A 19,545-nucleotide genomic window follows, 5' to 3' on the forward strand; every position below is an offset into this window, starting at 1 on the left:
ATGCCAGTTCTCATATAGTTTTAGTTAAAATAGAAGATTATTGCATTTAGAATTTGGTGCATATTAACCTTTAATTCATTTCCACCAGTTTAAACAAACTCCATCATAGAAAATGTCAAACATGTACAAAGCAAACCAAGTATAATAAATATCTTTGCAGCTATGACTCAGGTTTGACAATTATCAACATTCTGCTGTTTTGTTTAACCTATACTTTCAGCCATTATCCACATCACACTCATTTTTTAAAGTAAATTTCACATATAGTGAGATACCCAAATATTAACTACACAATTTGGATAGTATGTTTATTTGTGTAACCCACATTATAAAATGTAGAACATCCGCATTACCCCAGAAAATTCCTTCCTTTTTTTTTTCTCAGTTAGTTTCCCTCTTTCCCACCACCCAGGGACTTTTCTGAATTTTTTTCCTCCATAGATTGGTTTTGCCTGTTCTAGAATTTCATACATGTGGAATCATTAAATATATGCTCTTTTGTATCAGGTTTCTTTTGCTCAGCATGTCTGTGAGTTTCATTGGTCTTATTGCATTTATTAGTAATTCATTCTTTTTATTGCTGAGACATGTCCAATGGTATGAATATATAACAATTTGTTTATTCATTCTCCTGCTTATAGATAATGGGTTGTTTTTAGTTTTAGGTGTTATAAATAAGGCTGTTATGAACATTCTTTGTACAAATCTTTTTGTGAATATGTTCTCCTTTCTACAAATAAGTAAAATACCTAGGATAGAATAGCAGAATCAAGTAATATATGTATATTTAACTTTAAATGAAACAGAAATCTTTTCCCAAAGTGGTTGTGCTATTTCAGATTCCTACCAGTAGTGTATGTGAGCTCTATTTGCTTCGTATTATAACAAATATTGTCAGCTGTCTTTTTACTTTTAGTCATTCTAGTGGGTGTGTAGGGGTTTCTCATTGCAGTTTCAATTTTCACTTCTTTGATGACTAATGATATTGAACAATTTTCTTGTGTTTATTAGACAATTTTAAATTTTAAAATAAATTTCCTTTGTAAAAGTGTCTGTTCAAATATTTTGCCCGTTTTTTTCTTGGATTGTTTATCTTTTATTATTGAGTGCAGCTAAGGATGACAGAAAGCCAAAAAGCTGAAATAGACCCACAAATACATAGTCCAGGTATTATCCAGGTGGGCACAATGTAATCAAAACAAGAGGGAGGCAAGAACATCAAAGGAAGAAGAAGAAAGTTTGAGAATGGAGAGGGAGGTTTGGGGATGGAGGCAGAGGTTGGAATGATATTCTTTGAAGGTGGAGGCCGGGGCCAAGGCATAAAGGCAACCTCTAGAAACTGGATAAGACAAGGAAATGGATTCTCTGTTTGGAACCTCCGGAAGAAACACAGCATTGACTACATCTTGGTTTTAACTCCTGTCACTCATTTCAGACTTCTGATCTCCAGAACTGTAAGATAAAATACTCATATTATTTTCAACTGTGGAGTTTGTGGTAATTTTGTTACAGTGGTTATGGGCAACTAATTCTTGGGGGCAACAATGAACAAAACCACACATAGCTTGTTACCGTGTTACTTGTAATTACTCCCTGGACACCAATTTCCCTCACCCTATCTTACATATATGAACTATTTCATTAACCAACATCCTTGTTAGGAAATTTTCCTGACCACAGTCAGTGATAGCTTCAATATATGAAAGAAGAGACAAGGATAACTCTAGGTTAGCAGCTGGGGTGGATAGGGATTGACTGAGACAGGGAGCACAGATGGGTCATTTAGGGGTGAGGGAAATGGAAAAGAAGTTTATTATTATTTCAGATGTGATAAGTTTCAGGAGTCTGTAGGACTCCAGGTCCTAGACAGCTAGAAATATAAAACTTCAAATACCAGCTAGGCAATTTATCACAGTAGTTAAAAACATGGCTTCTAGGCAATGCTAAACCTCTATGTGCTTTGATTACCTCAATTGTAAAATGGGAAGGAGAATAATAATTCCTACCTCAGAAATTTGTTGTGGGAATTAAATGAGTATATATATATGCATGTGTATATGTGTCTGTGTATGTATGTGTATGTTTGTATACATACACATATATAATACACAGCATGCATATACACATGTAGTATGAACACACAGCACACACACAACACGTATACCCTCTGAGAGCATATATAGATATAAACAGCACATATATATGTAGAAAAGACATAGATGTACAGAGAACATATATGCTATATAGAGAATATGTGTAGATAGAACATACAAAGAACATACATATATTGAGAACACACATATAGAGAATATATATAGAACATATATATATATATATATATATAAAACAAGCATATATAGAGAAAGCATATATATAGAGAGCATATATATTTATACAGGACATTATTATATATATAAAGAGAACATATATATACACACACATAGAGAGCAAACATATATACAGTCATGTGTTGCTTAGGAAATGTTTTGAGAAATGTATTATTAGGCAGTTTCATTGTCATGCAAACATCATAGAGTGTCCTTACACAAACCTAGATGTTATAGTCTATACACATCGAGGCTATATGGTATAGCCTATTGCTCCTAGGCTACAAACTTATACAGCATGTTATCATACTGAATACTGTAGGCAATTGTAACACAATGGTGAGTATTTGTGTATCTAAACGTATCTTAACATAGAAAAGGTACAGTAAAAACGGTAAATAAATGGTACAACTGTCTAGGGCACTTACCATGAATGGAGCTTACAGAACTGGGAGTTGCTGTGAGTGAGTCAGTAGTGAGTGAATGTGAAGATCTAGGACATTACTGTACAATAGTGTAGACATGATCAACACTGTAAATTTAGGCTGCACCATATTTATAAAAAACATTGTTCTTTCTTAAATAATATATTAACCTTAGCTTACTGTAACTTTTTAATTTTATAAACTTTAATTTTTCAAGACTTTCTTTTCTTAATTTATTTATTATACTTTAAGTTCTGGGTACATGTGCAGATTGTGCAGGTTTGTTATATAGGTATACATGTGCCATGGTGGTGGTTTGCTGCATCCATCACCCCGTCATCTACATTAGGTATTTCTCCTGGTGCTATCCCTCCCCTGCCTCCCACCCCTTGCTATCCCTCCCCTAGTCCCCCATCACAGGCAGGCCCCAGTGTGTGATTTTCCCCTTCCTGTGTCTGTGTGTTCTCATTGTTCAACACCCACTTATGAATGAGAACAGGCAGTGTTTGGTTCTCTGTTCTTGTGTCAGTTTGCTGAGAATGATTTCCAGTTTCATCCATGTCCCTGCAAAGGACATGAACTCATCCTTTTTTATGGCTGCATAGTATTCCATGGTGTATATGTGCCACATTTTCTTTATCCAGTCTATCATTGATGGGCATTTGCATTGGTTCCAAGTCTTTGCTATTGTGAACAGTGCCTCAGTAAACATATGTGTGCATGTGTCTTTATAATAGAATGATTTATAATCTTTTGGGTATATTCCCAGTAATGGGATTGCTGGGCCAAATGACATTTCTATTTCTAGATCCTTGAGGAATCCCCACACTGTCTTCCACAATGGTTAAACTAATTTACACTCCCACCAACAGTGTAAAAGCGTTCCTATTTCTCCACATCTTCTCCAGCATCTGTTGTCTCCTGACTTTTTAATGATCACCATTTTAACTGGTGTGAGGTGGTATCTCAATGTGGTTTTGATTTGCATTTCTCTAATGACCAGTGATGATAGGCTTTTTTTCATATGTTTGTTGGCTGCATATATGTCTTCTTTTGAGAAGTGTCTGTTCATATTCTTTGCCCACTTTTTGACAGGGTTTTTTTTTTTTTTTTTTTTTTGAATTTGTTTAAGTTCTCCATAGGTTCTGGATATTAGCCCTTTGTCAGATGGGTAGATTGCAAAAAATTTTTTCCCATTCTGTTGGTTGCTGGTTCACTCTAATGATAGTTTCTTTTGCTGTGCAGAAGCTCTTAAGTTTAATTAGATCCCATTTGTCAATTTTGGCTTTTGTTGCCATTGCTTTTGGTATTTTAGTCATGAAGTCCTTGCCCATGCCTGTGTCCTGAATGGTATTGCCTAAGTTTTCTTCTAGAGTTTTTATGGTGTTACATCTTATGTTTAAATATTTAATCCATCTAGAGTTAATTTTTGTATAAAGTGTGAGGAAGGGATCCAGTTTCAGCTTTCTGCATATGGCTAGCCAGTTTTCTTGATACCATTTATTAAATAGGGAATTCTTTCCCCATTGCTTGTTTTTGTCAGATTTGTCAAAGATCAGATGATTGAAGTTGTGTGGCATTGTTTCTGAGGCCTCTGTTCTCTTCCACTGGTCTATATCTCTGTCTTGGTACTAGTATCATACTGTTTGGATTATAGTGGCCTAAAATTTCAAGACTTTTTGACTCTTTCGTAGTAACACTTAGCTTAAAAGACAAACACATTGTACAGCTACACAAAAATGTTTATATCTTTATTGTATAAGCTTTTTCTTGTTTTTAAAATTTTTATTTTATTTTTTTAACTTTCAAAACTTTTTTGTTAGAAACCAAGACAGAAACACATGCATTAGCCTAGGCCTATACAGGTCAGGATCACCAATATTCTGTTTTTCATCTCCACATCTTATCTCACCAGAAGCTCTTCAGAGGCAATAGCATGCATGGAGCTGTCATCTCCTATGCTAACAATGCCTTCTTCTGGAATATGTCCTGAAGCACCTGCCTGAAGCTGTTTTACAGTTAACATTTTTTTTTTAATAAGTAGGAGTGCACTCTTAAAACAATGATAAAAAGTATGTAGCACATACATAAACCAGTAACACAGTTGTTTATTATCATCAAGTATTATGTATGGTACATAATATTGTGTATGGTGCATAAAATGCTATGCTAATGTCAGTAATGCGTTATGCTATACATTTACCACGGCTGCAGCATGGGCCAACTGGAATTTTTAAGCTCCATTTTAGTATCATGGGACCACCATTGTATGTGTGGTTTGCCATTGACTGAAATGTTATACAGGGTGAGAAAGAGATAGAGATGGATAGACAGAGAGTGTGTGAGACAGAAAGAGAACATATGCACAGAGAGAGAACATAATCGAAGCCTGGCACATAGAAAATGCTATACAGATGGCCCCTGACTTATGATGGTTTGATTGAGGATTTTTTGACTTTGTGATGTCATGAAAACGATATGATACTCTCCTTGATGCTGGGCAGTGGCAGTGAGTTGCAGCTCCCAGTTAGCCACTTGAACATGAGGGTTAACCACCCATACTCTACAGTAGACTGTGTTGCCAGATGATTTTGCCCAACTGTAGGCGAACGCAAGTGTTCTGGATCCGCGTAAAGCAGGCCAGGCTAAGCTTCGATGTTCAGCAGGTTAGGTGTATGGAATGCATTTTTGACTTACAATATTTTCAGTTTACTATGGGGTTATCAGGACATGACCCTGTTGTAAGCTGAAGAGCAACTGTGTGTTAGCAATTGTTATCTAGGTAGCACTGTCCAACGGAACTTTTTGTGATGAGGGAAATATTCTTTATCTGAACTATCCAATACAGTATACACCAGCTGAAAGTGTTATTGAGTATTGGAATGCAGCTAGTGACTGAGGAATGGAGTTTTAAATTTTATTTAACTTTAATTAATTTACATTTATTAGCTACATGTGGCTAGCAGCTACCCTATCAGACAGCATGAGTCTAGGGCTTGGAGGTGAGGCCAGGCTGTGAGTTGTAGATGTTATTATCACTTTATGGACAACAGGAAAACCATAAGAATGAAGAAAAAATAAATAGAATAGGAAGGGAACACAGTAAAGGTTAGAAACAGGAGAATATTTGCATTTAAGGTTTGGCCAGAGAAGAAAGAGATGGAAAAAACGTGTCCAAAGAGGCCAAAAGGAGGAGTGTTTCCTGTAAAAAAATGGAAGAGAGTTTCGAGAAGAGAGAGGGTGGTTGCTAGGGTTAAATATCATGAACCGATTCATTAAAATAAGAACTGAAAGTAGGTCTTTAACATTGACCAAATCAGTGTGCTCCAAGTAGGTGTAACTTTGAAGGTGGTGGGGTTGGGAGATAGGCTATTCAGTGGAACTTGATGTACAGTTTGTAACACCTCTACCTTCTCTGGTGAATACAAGCAAAGACCTTATAAAGGCATTGGCTTTTGGGCTGGGTGCAGTGGCTCATGACTGCAGTGGCCCGGCACTTTGGGAGGATGAGGTGGGCAGATCTACTGAGGTCAGGAGATCAAGACCAGCTTGGCCAACATGGTGAAACCTTGCCTCTACTAAAAACACAAAAAATTAGCCAGTCATGGTAGTGGGCACCTGTAATTCCAGCTACTTGAAAGACTGAGGCATGAGAATCGCTTGAACGCAGGAGACGGAGGTTGCAGTGAGCTGAGATCATACCACTGCACTCCAGCCTGGGTGACAAAGTGGGCCTCTGTCTAAAACAAAAACAAAAACAAAAAACAAAAGGCATTGGCTTTGCGGTGAAATATGAGTGCTTAAGGCAGAATATTTCAATATCAATTCTTATTACTAATTCTCGAAAAATTTTAAAGACAATGCTATATGCACTGTTTTCTATAATGTGGCTGTATAAACCATTTTGGAAGGCATTGGAAGATTATGGTGGCTGTTTCTATTTTAAAATGTGAATGTTTGAGTCAAATTGGTGGTTTTTGAACATGAAAGATCAAATAGTTCAATTTAATTGTGTTAACCAAATTGATATTAAACCAGCAAAATTATTTGCAGTGCTTAAAAAGTCATTATTTTCCATTCAAGTGAGATGAGTGGGTCACCTTGGGATTTGCAGCTGGAGTTTTCCTTTATGATAATATATTGGGAACCAAGTCATTTGTCCTAACGACACTCTCAGCAAAGGTTCACCAAACCTGTCTTGATTAATTTTTCAAAAGCACTTGAAGAAATTTACCAGTTACACTTTCAGGGGTTGATTTGATCAGCTCCACATGGATGCACAATCTGCATCTTACTGCTTTAAGCTCCAACAGACCAGAATGGTTAAAAGAGGTCCGATGGAAATAAACTACGAACTCAATTCTAATGTGGTCGAAACTTGTATGCTTTAAATTACTGCATATTTGGGATGCTGCATATAAAATGTTCTAATGCAAATTCTCTAATTCTGAAAAAGTAGTAAGGGAGCAAATACTAATTCCATTTTGCTAGTGAGAGTTACTGTGGCAGAAAATAAAGGAACCGAAGGTGGCGCACTGAACACCCCTGTGGGGCTATTAAGATTCATTTTTGGCCGGGCGCAGTGGCTCACGCCTGTAATCCCAGCACTTTGGGAGGCGGAGGCAGGCGGATCACCTGAGGTAGGGAGCTCAAGATCAGCCTGACCGACATGGAGAAACTCCGTCTCTACTGAAAATACAAAATTAGCTGGGTGTGGTGGCAGATACCATAATCCCAGCTACTCAGGAGGTTGAGGCAGGAGCGCTTGAACCTGGGAGGCGGAGGTTGCGGTGAGCCGAGATGGGGCCATTGCACTCCAGCCTGGGCAACAAGAGCGAAACTGTCTCAAGAAAAAAAGATTGTTTTCTTTTATCTCCGCTCCCATCCTTCGTTTCTATGGCAGTTATCATTACATTCTGGCAGTATTGTGGTGGTAAGTAATCTGCATTTTCAATTACACAGACGTTATGTAGTTCCATATTGAAAATTTTTTTTTTTCTTTTTTGGTCTCTCCTAAAATTTTGCTTCTCAAAGTGTGGTCCTCGGCTTAGCAGCAATGGCATCAACTAGCTGCTAATTAGAAATGCCCAGATTGTGTCAGATCAATCTGTTTCATTCATGTGTACATTAAAATCAAGAAGCACCCTCTGGCCAGGTGCAATAGCTCACACCTGTAATACCAGGGACTCTGGAGGCTGAGGCAGAAGGATCTCTTGAGGCCAGGAGTTTGAGACCAGCCTAGACAACATAGTGGGATCCTGTTTCTAAAATCAATCAATCAATCAATCGATCAATCAAATTACTCAGGCGTGGTGGCGCACCTAGTCTCAGCTACTTGGGAAGCTGATGCGGGAGGATTGCTTGAGCCCAAGAGTTTGGGGCTGCAGTGAGCTGTGATTATGCTACCGTACTCCAGCTTGGGTGACAGAGCTGTCTCAAAAACAAACCCACTAACCCCCCAAAAACTTCCACAAGTGATTCAGCTGTGCAAGCTTGAGACTCACTACTTTAGGATAATATTGCATCTGGGTGCCCTTACTTTCTAACTTACCATTCTTAGAACAAAACAGAACTTTTTATATGCATTTTATATAGTATGTCTGTTGTTCCATAAAGGAAGCTGAGGAATTCAGGACTGTTCTCATTTAATCCATCCATTAATTAAATAACTCTTCTTTTAAGAACAAATGTTTTTAATCTCATGACTAACAAACCCTGCTAATTCAGTCTTTTGCATTAAGTGTTGATATGTGAAAACCTATTCAGTTTTTCACAACATGTGAGGGAAGAAGTATAAAATAGAGAAAGACATGTTTTGCTTTTACACATTATTATGGTAAGATAAAGTTTCTGAATATCATAAGAGAAAAGAATTTCAGTTATGAGATTCAGAGCACACATGAGAATAGATAAGGTCATTAGGTAAGATACAGGAAATCCAGTTAAATTTGAATTTCACAACCATAAATACCTTATTTAACCTAACGATTTAGCTTTTTTTAGTATAAGTATTTAGTAGAAATAGGTTCCATGCAAGTACCTGAGACATAGTTTTATTTGCTAAATCTGACAACCCTAAGAAATAAGCCATGCAAAATGAGGAGTAAATTATATTTTTAATCAATGAAAATTGGAACCTATATGATATGCTAGCATGATAACTGCATAAATCCCCTTTTATGGGATATTTTACAAATTAAAGAGCAATAACATGCTGTGTTCCATGATTGCAGCTCAATATGAAATCTCTAAGTAATTTTGATCAAGATTTTTTTTTTGCATTGATGTCAAAATACAAACAATAATAATTTAAAATATTCCCATGCATCCTGATTACCATTCTACCAATTTTAGTAATTTATGTGTAAAATGCTGAACCAAAACAATACACTGCAATGTTCTTAAAAGAAGAGGAGGAAAAAAAAAATGGGAAAGAAAAAAGGGAGAAAAAGAAAAACTGTATTGAAATTCTGAGCTGTTGGAAAACCCAGCCAGCAGCAGAGGGCACTAACGTATCACGGATGAACTGTGAGTCATGCGCGGCTTAAAACATTTTTGTAATGCTTTGTTCAACTTAGATTTTATTTAAATATTTATTTTAATCAACTTTGCCATGCAGTGTTGTTAAAACAGATTAGAAACTAAAAGCAGTTGTAGTGTACCGTTCAGCACTTGCATGACCCTAAATAGTAATATATTTTTGCTTCAGATCCTTTGCTAAGTACTTAATTATTTTGGCCACTAGATGCACTACGTTTTTGGTTTCTGCTTGAATGCCTGAGTCTTTGCAAGTGTGTTGACTGTGTGTCAGGGATCACAGGTCTAATTAAGAAAGGGAGTGGTGGATGGAGGTTTGTGAAGTTAAGGAACTAAAATCCTAGTTGGATGGGAGATGGCCAAGGCTGGACTGACTTAACTCTTGAACCAGACAATAAAGTGTCATATGATATAATTCTGTCCCCAGGCATACAAACCTATACAAAGGTGTGTGTAGGTGCAGTAAAATTCAGGACGATTTTATTTTCCTCACGGTACTGCCTTTATGGACAGAGAAGGAGAGTTCATTTTGGCCCTCTTTGTGCTAGCCTTGGCATTGCTTATATTCGATTTCATTTCAGTTTCATGATAACCCTGTGAGATGGGTGTTATTATCATCTGTTTTCCCCAAGGCTGAAAGAAAAGGTATATTTCAAAGAACACTATCCTTATGTATGGTAGGCACCCACTTAACTTTCATCTAACCTATGTTAGATTTCTTATACTTTGGTCTGTAAGACACTAGTACCGTTCAAGGTTTCATAAGTTTTCCTTATCAAACAATTATGGGAAGTGTTGAAAACTTTAACTGTCTCTTGGAGTTTCACAATGCACAAAAATGTTGTAAAATTTCTTAAGAAATTCTGTGGTAATGCAACTTATTTAACTTTATGCTTAGATTTCACAATCTTATTTAACTAAAGAATCCTTCTCCCATTTTTGGTAGAACAAGCATCCACGTTGCAAGGCATATACCTTTTGTAAAACATGTTTTGAGAATCATGGGTCTAATTATATATGGAATATATTCCCTGGTAGGAAGTAGAGGAGTTAGTTCATTATTATCATCATTCTTAGAAAATATGTATTTGAGTGGTGATTCCTCAAGGAATTGCACACACGCACATTCAATTTCATCTCATCAGTGCATCACATCTTAATGTCATTTGTTAGATAAACAAAAGCAAATGAAGGATGTGGATATCTATTTCAGGGGATTGGTCAAAGGAATTGAAGTTCACAGACTAAAAATTTCAGTTGTGTTTCAGTAATTTGGAAGGCTGGCAAATTATCACTATTCCAGAGATCTCCAGAATTTCTTTTTTAGGGATGTAATGATATTCTGCACTGTTCTGGCATCTTTTTTTCTAATAATTTTTTAAAACCCTCTCAAGAAATTTGGCATATTACCAATGAGGAAATGAAATTAATTTGTAGTTGTAACATTAACAGAGGAGTTGGAAATGAAATACTCAGCTGTGGTTGAATATGCAAGGGGAAATGTGAAGATGATGACCAATAAACCAGGTAACACAATGTTGAAATATGTTTTCTTGAATTATTCAGATGCTTATAACAAAAAAAGATTTTCCTCCCAGAAACACCTTATTTAAGCCAGCCCCAGCCCTTCACTCTGTGTCCCTTGTAAGTAGGGCTTTGCTCAGAAAAGCTCTGGGTGTGTGGCCTTGCTTTTTTCGAAGGATCATGACTTGCACCTTCATTTCATATTCTTGGGGAGAACAGAGAAGAAGGTTTATCTTTGCTTCTACAGATCTTAGCAGTATTCTTATCCTATTAAGCCACAGGTCTTATTTATTCAGGTCACAAATAACTGAGAAGTGCAGAAATAATAGGATACTGATGGCAAATTGCATTTCTCCATATTATGACTATAAATAAGTTACCTGAGACAATTTTTCAGAAGCCAATTTTACAATAGTGGTTTAAACCAAAACTCAATGAAAGGACGTCATTTTTTCACATAATGCAGTAATGATTAAGAATGATTATTTTCTCTTTACATTGATAATACCTGATCCTTAATTCTCCTTATGAGATTTGCTTTAATATCTAAAAAGAATGAATATTTCTAAATAATGTGCCTCCAATGGAACTACAAACTCACTTGAAATTGCAGAGGATGTCCATGTGGAGATGTTTCATATGAAACTGCAAGTGGCTTATAACATTACTTTCAGATAGTTCCCCAGGGGGAACATGACACACATCTGACAATATAAATGAGATAATTTGTATCTTGGCCTAAAGCAGGCTTTCTGCTTTGGTGTCTCTTCATTTCAAATAACAACACTGGAGGGCCTGGAAGAAAGAGGCAGATTCATCATTTAAACTGTGTTTCCTACATTAAGAGATTGGGAATGCAAAACAAAGGAAGTTGAGCCCCAGAGTTATTGGTTGTCATCTCTTTCAACACTGCTAGTAACAGATCCATTGTAAATTTGTTGGGGCAACATGGGAAAGTGGGGAGTCTCTAGTCACTTGTTTATAGCAGAAATCAGTGCTTTCTAAACATCTTTAATTCCAGTTCTGGCATAAAGTCACCAGCCGACTCAGTTAAGCAAAAATATTTCTTTAGTACTTACACTGAATTTCTTCAAATAATATTTATTAAGCACCTATTATATGCCAGGCACTGTTCTAGGTACTGGGTCACTGGTGAACATAAAGGGTGAAGTCCCAGCTCTCTTAGAGTTTACTGTTCCTTGGGAATAAAGACAACAATACGTTAACAAAGAGCCCATGAAGAAAATAAAATAGGCTAATGTGATAGAGAGTGACAGGTATGGGGTGGAAAAGGCCTCCCTGAGGGAGTCTTGTTTAAGAAAATGGAATCAGGTAGAGAAGAGGGAGGAAAAGAGCACCCCGAGCATTGGAGACAAGCTCAAAGGCCTGAAGCGGGAGCAAACTTGGCATGTTCAAGGTACTGGAAGGGGCTCTTGTAGCCAAAGCCTGGGAGCAAAGGTGGGGTAATGGAAGATAAGCAAGGGGAGGCAGGCAGGGATTGCACCATCTGGGATCTTGTAAGGTCCCGATGAAGAGTTTAGATTTTACATATACATATGTACTTCTAGCTGCTGTGAGGAGAATGACTGTGCAGGCAAGGGTGGGCGCAGGAAGAGCACCAGGGCTATTTCAGATAAGCCAGGTAAGTCCAGGGTCTTGGACTAAAGTGGAAATAGTAGAAATAGTGAGAAGCTGGTTGATTCCAAAATATATTTCAGAGAGAGAAACAACAAGCTATATTGATGGATCAGATGTGGGGATTGAGGGAAAGAGGCTTTTGTACTGAACAATTTCCTGAGATGGGAAAGAAGAGATTTAGTGAGTGGAAATTAAGGGTTTGATTTGAATGTGCTTAGTTTCAGATGCCTGTTGGACATCAAAACACTGATATCAGGTAAGTTGGAGCTGAAGATACACACTTGGGTGACATTTATATATAGGTGGCATTGGAAGATCAGGGACATGACCAGCTGATGTTGGGGGAGAGTATAGATGCAAGAGAAGGTGGTGCAGAACTGTGTCTCCAAGTCACAACATTGTTGAAGTTGGGAAGAGGAGGAGGAGCGGCAAAAAAGATGGAGAAAACCCAAAAGATGGAGAGGTGTAGCTATGGAAATCAATAGAGAAAGTGCTCGACGGAGGAAGTGTATAGCACTGCAGAGAGGTAAAGTTACATGAGAACAGAGAGATGGCCATTAGGTTTGTCTCTCAAAGGTCATGAGTGACCTTGAGAAGAGTGAGGATAACAAAGAGGATGAAACTCAACCTTTCTCTTCAGAGAACTGACAATGCAGCCATGGAAACAAAAAGTGGAACTTTACTTTGTGGCTCTACTTAACTTCTCAGGGTAACTGTCACCATAGAAACCCACTGTGATTTAAGAACCCCTAGAGGTCGGATAGTCCAAACTTTCACCCTGGGCCTTCCAGGACAGGCTGATAGATGTTAAAAATTTGCACAAACTTTTCCAGGAATGGAAGTTCATCTTGTGATAGTTCACTTTGTGGCTGGATAGCTTTGTCTGTTACAGTAAAAGCCTTTGACAATTTAAATTTAGCAGAGTTTATTTGAGTAAAAAATAATTCATGCATCTGCAGTACTCAGAACCAGCAAAAGTTCAGAGAGCTCACTAAGCACAGTTGGAAGTGAGTATATTTAAACGTAAAGCGAAGTGCAGAAAGAGCTTGACTGGCTACAGCTTGATGTTTGCCCTATCTGAGCATGATCTGAGCAGGCGGTAGTCTGTGATTGGCTGCTATGATTGGCCGAGACTGACCGTTTGTTTTATTCCCAAGTTAGGTTTTCAGTTTGTTTACTCACTAAGTTGCAATTCGTTTGTAGGAACTCAAAGTACAGAGACAACCTCAGACCAATGGTCTGCTTATTTAACTTAACAGATCTCTTTCAGAGCAGGGAGATTTCTCATGCCAGCATGTTTATATTTTATTATTAAATTAAATTAATTTTTATTATTACCATTTTGTTATTATTTAACCATGAGTGACTCACTGTATATTATTTTTAACTTACTATTTTATTATTATTAATTACAATTTTGTTTTTACAGGATTTTTAAATGTCTTTTTGCTATTTCTTCCTTTCCTCCTCCTTCTGTGTGTGTGTGTGTGTGTGTGTGTGTGTGTGTGTGTGTGTGTGTGTGTGTGGTGGGGGAAGGTGGGAGCAGGAAGAGCATAGGCTTCTGAGTTAGATAAAAGTTCATTCTTCACTCTGGCACTTGATAATTGTTCAGCTTTAGACAAGTTATTTTACTTTTGGGGTATTAGTCTCTTGATCAGTACAACAGAGACAACATTCAGTTCATAGGGGCTATTACGGGACTAGACTGAGATGATCTGTGTAAACACTTACTGATATGGTTTGGCTGTGTCTGCACCCAAATCTCATCTTGAATCGTAACTATCATAATTCCCACGTGCTGTGGTAGGAACCCAGTGGGAGGTAATTGAATCACGGAGGCGGGCCTTTCCTGTGCTATTCTCATGATAGTGAATAAGTCTCACGAGATCTGATGGTTTTATAAAGGGGAGTTTCCCTACACAAGCTTCCTTCTCTTGTCTGCCTCTATGTGAGTTGTGCTTTTCACCTTCTGCCATGATTGTGAGGCTTCCCAGCCACGTGGAACTACGAATCAATTAAACTTCTTTCTTTTGTAGATTGCTGAGTCTGGGTAAAACGGACTAAGACACTCACCAAGCGCCTGGTAAGTGGCAGGTGTGCAGTAGATGTTCATTACCCTCCCTCCCTCAGCTCTTGTGAGACCAGGTCTCGGCTTTGCGGGAGGCTTCTTCTTGGCAATGTTCCTCGACATTCCTCACCCCTCCCAACCACACTCAATCGTTTTCTTCTTCTTTTTTTCCTTTGTGTGTACCTTTGTCATACCATCTATGATATGTGATTGTTTTCTACATTTCTCTCCAACTAGACTGTAAACCTTCAGAGGTTGGGAGTGGTTTTCACCTTTAGAGAGGCAGAATAGCACAGTGATGAAAGGGGCAGCTGGAAGCCAAACAATCCGCTCCATCAGTGTCAGCTGAATGGTCTTGAGCAATTTACTTAACCTCACTGTGCCTTGTTTTCTCATTTGAGGAGTGGGTCGGACGTAATTGGGTGAGAATTAAATGAGATAACTCTGTTAAGTTCTTGAGACAGTGCCTGCCACATAGCACTTTGTAAATGTTTGCTATTACAAGGATTGACTTTGCAGCCTCTGCAGTGCCTGGTCTGGGGCTAGTGCCCCAGAGGAGCCAGTCTGTGGGATGACTGAGTGAAGTGATCAAATACAGAGGATGGATTACTACCTAGATGGGTAAGTGTGTTGCAGTTAATTAATATTATTTTAATGACTTAAAAAAAATTTCAGAAGTTTTACATAAAAACGGGCTTATTATAAAAAATTCAACATATAGAATTATATCGAGTAGAAAGAAAAACACCTTATTTTGTCCCCAGTTCATCTTCCCACATGTTAAGTTGGTGTATAACCTCCCAACCTTTACTATTTAACACATTTACTGTTTTCTCTTTGTGATTCAGGCATTTGCTCTCATGCCCATAGACTGAAAAACAAACTCTACTATCTATTCACCAGAAATGTCAGAGACTAAGAATTTGAATTAATCCTACATTAATACATTAATTCTAAGTTGTTAGAAACTTATTACTAACAACTTGTTTTAAACAAAAATTGTTTTGTATCTGAATATACCTTTCACTTCCTTCAGGATGATTTATGTGCAGAGTAGACACTGGCCTTGGAGTGTTTGGGGATAATGGGAAAAGATGCTTTGTTCAAAAATTCTCTCCCATACTCTGTCATGTGCTTGGTATTTTCTTGTTAGAGCTGCATTTCTTTGAGTTCAGATGTTGCCAAAAAGCCCCTGCAAATTTGCATGTGAGCACAGTTCCTAGACAAAGCAGCTTAAGGGAAGGGAAGGCCCTGAGAATGGACCTAGAAGCTTTGTCCCTGTCAGGGTTTGACTTTTAACTCCTCCTGTTTAACAATCAGAATCCTGGCCCTGACTCAGGGGCTTTAACTCTTCTGGTTCCTATGCCTTGATTTTTGTCATGCTCTGGTTCTTCAGTTAAAATTTCTCTCTTCAGGCTCATTTTATATTTTGGAGAAACAGTAGGAGGAGCTCTTTGGATGAGCTGAGGCTTTAGCCATCCTTTGATAATACATTTTTATTTCTAAGGCACTAGGCATAGACCTGGAGGCATTTTCCTGTGGTAGGTTTTTATCTCTTTTTAAAATGAATAGAAAGGGACACATGAATTTTTATCAAATCATGGATCTAAAAACAAAGCCCATGGTAACAGAAGGTTGCTCCATATTTCCTAATAATGCTTTATTACTAACATTTTCATATTATCCTAAAAACAAGCTACTTCTCTTCCAATTTTATGGTAATATAAAGTTATTGGTTGGAACATTATTATAGCTGTTTTATATTTGAAAATTTATTTTGGGACTGAACTTATATCTTCAGGGAAAACATGATTGTATATTCATAGATGTTATGATTTCTTAACTAAGTCTTTTAATTTTTGTAATATTTTAATACTATTATTTGTCTAGATGTTCAAATAATCAGTATCCCAGGGCTTAACAGTGCTTACAATATAATTGCATTTAAAACGATAAATTTTATATTGATAATTCAGGGATCCCTATTTAGTTGATCATAACGAATTATGAAACCCCACTGGTTGAAATCTGGTTAGATGCTGCTGTTACAATTTTCTCTTTTCTCTGTGGTTAGTATTTTATGCTGAAGTTAGTAGCTTCTAAACTTCGTGCCTATGGGCACTGCTATCCTTTCAAATGATTATAGTTTTCCCCCATTTAAAAAATTGTGGTAAAATACATGAATAAAAAAATTTGTCATCCTGACTATTTTTAAGTACACAGTTCAGTATTTTTAAATGCATCGTAATGTTGTGCAGTCATCACCACCGTTCATCTCCATAACTCTTTTCATCTTGTAAAATTGAAACTCTGTATCCATTAAACAATAATTCTCCATATTACCTTTCCTCCAGCTGTTGGCAACCACTATTCTACTGTCTGACGCTATAATTTTGAACTACTCTAAATATCTCATATAAGTGGAATCATTCAGTACTTGTCTGCTACAGACTGGCTTATTTCACTCCGCATAATGTTCTCAAGGTTCATCCATATTGTAGCATCTATTGAAATTCCATTCCTTTTTAAGGCAGAATATATTTCATTGTATAGATATACCGCATTTTGCTTATCCATTACCCATGATGGACCATGGGTTGCTTTCATGGTTTAGCTATCCTTAATAGTGCTGCTGCCAACTAGGGTATACACCTATCCTTTGAGGCCCTGCTTTCAACGTTTTTTGAGTACAGAAATAGAATTGCCGGATCATATGTTGATCCTATTTTTAACTTTTTGAGGAACTGTTATACTGTTTTCCACAGCGACTGTAACATTTTACATTCCTACCAACAGTACACAAGGGTCCCAGTTTCTACACAACCTCTCCAACACTTAGGTTCTGTTCTTTTGGTAGTAGCTTTCTTAATGGGCATGAGGTGGTATTTCATTGTTTTGATTTGCATTTCCCCAATGGTTAGTAATGTTGAGGATCTTTTTGTGTACTTATTGACTATTTGTGTATTTTTTTTTTTTTTTTTTGAGATGGAGTTTTGCTCTTGATGCCCAGGCTGGAGTGCAATGGCACAATCCTGGCTCACTGCAACCTCTGCCTCCCGGGTTCAAGCAATTCTCCTGTCTTAGCCTCCCAAGTAATTGGGATTACAGGCATGCACCACCATGCCCAACTAATTTTTTATTTTTAGGAGAGATGGGGTTTTTCCACGTTGGTCTTGAGCTCCTGACCTCAGGTGATTCGCCTGCCTCAGCCTCCCAAAGTGCTGGGATTATAGGTGTGAGCCACCATGCTCAGCCTATTTGTGTATTTTTTTTTAAAAAGAAATGTCTATTTAAATCTTTTGTCTTTTGAAAGTTTTGTTTTTCAATATTGTGGGAAGTTTAATATGGCCCAACTTATAGTTGAAGGAGGCAGGGACAACCCAGCATGCTTCTGCCAGGTCTGGGGCCTCCACAGGACTCACAGCGAGTGGGCTGATAAATAGGAGCCAGAAATCACACTGGCCTACCAGCCACTGCTTCTAGTTCCTGTTTGTAGAAAAAAAATAAAGACTGCCACCTTTTGGTCGGTTGGCTTTTTAAGTGTAAAGGGGATGAGCAGATGGTAACTCCCAGGCATCCTGCAAAGTAGGTGAGTCACCTTTTGCCCATTTTGGCGGCGTGCAGTGACTCATGCCTGTAATCCCAGCACTTTGGGAGGCCAAAGTGAGCAGATCATGAAGTCAAGAGATCGAGGCGATTCTGGCTAACATGGTGAAACCCCATCTCTACTAAAAAATACAAAAATTAGCTGGGCGTGGTGGCGTGGGCCTATAGTCCCAGTTACTCAGGAGGCTGAGGTAGGAGAATCACTTGAACTCGGGAGGCAGAGATTGCAGTGAGCCAAGATCACGCCATGGCACTCCAGCCTGGTGACAGATCAAGATTCTGTCTCAAAAAAAAAAAAAGTCTTTTGCCCATTTTTGAATCAGGTTGTCTTCTTGTTGTTGAGTTTTAGAAGTTCTCTGTGTATGCTGCACATTAATCCCTTACCAGATATGATGTTTTCTTTCATTTTGTGGGTTGTGTTTTTACTTGGTTGATAGTGTCTTTTGATGCACAAAATTAAAAAATTTGTAGGAAGTCCAGTATGTCTATATTTTCTTTTGTTGTCTGTGCCTTTGTTGTAGAATCTAGGAAATCATTGCCAAATCCAATGTTGTGAAGCTTTTGCCCTGTGTTTGCTTCTAAGTGTTTTATTGTTTTAGCACTCACATTTAGGTTTTGATCCATTAAAAAAAATCTGATTTAAAAAATTGTTACTTTTTTTTTTTTCTTTTTCTTTTTTTTTGAGACGGAGTTTCGCCCTTGTTACCCAGGCTGGAGTGCAATGGCGCGATCTCGGCTCACCGCAACCTCCGCCTCCTGGGGTCAGGCAATTCTCCTGCCTCGGCCTCCTGAGTAGCTGGGATTACAGGCACGTGCCACCATGCCCAGCTAATTTTTTGCACTTTTAGTAGAGACGGGGTTTCACCATGTTGACCAGGATGGTCTCGATCTCTCGACCTCGTGATCCACCCGCCTCGGCCTCCCAAAGTGCTGGGATTACAGGCTTGAGCCACCGCGCCCGGCAAACTGTTACATTTTTGTTTTTAAATTAATTATAGAGATGAGGGTCTTGCTATATTGCCCAGGCTGTTCTCAGACTCTTGGCCTCAAGCAGTCCTCTGCCTTTGCCTCCCAAAGTGCTGGGATTACTGGCATGAGCTACTGTGTCTGGCCTCTGATCAATTTTGATTTAATGTTTAAATATGGATTAGGTAAGAATCCAGTTTTATTCTTTTGCCTGTGAATATCCTGTTTTACCAGGATTAGTTGTTGAAAAATCTGTCTTTTCACCATTGAATAGTTTTGGCATTCTTGTCAAAAATCATTTGACGATATACAAGAGGGTTCATGTCTGGGCTGTCAATTCTATTCCACTGGTCTACATGTCTGTGTTTATGCCACTACCAGAGTATTTTAATTATTATAGCTCTGTGGCAAGTTTTAAAATCAGAAAATGTGGGCTGGGTGCAATGGCTTATAC

General features: G+C 38.0%; 1 long non-coding RNA gene across 3 annotated transcripts in view; it reads left to right on the forward strand.

The window, feature by feature from the left end:
- The first annotated feature begins 14,290 nt into the window (after positions 1 to 14,290).
- LOC141585134 (uncharacterized) overlaps positions 14,291 to 19,545 on the forward strand; it is a 114,158-nt gene continuing 108,903 nt past the window's right edge. For all 3 annotated transcript variants that reach the window (XR_012518466.1, XR_012518465.1, XR_012518467.1), the window contains exon 1: positions 14,291 to 15,140. This is a non-coding gene — a long non-coding RNA (uncharacterized LOC141585134). The remainder of the gene's footprint in view (positions 15,141 to 19,545) is intronic.

Source organism: Saimiri boliviensis, chromosome 7 (assembly GCF_048565385.1).
Source record: "Saimiri boliviensis isolate mSaiBol1 chromosome 7, mSaiBol1.pri, whole genome shotgun sequence".
Lineage (NCBI taxonomy): Eukaryota > Metazoa > Chordata > Mammalia > Primates > Cebidae > Saimiri > Saimiri boliviensis.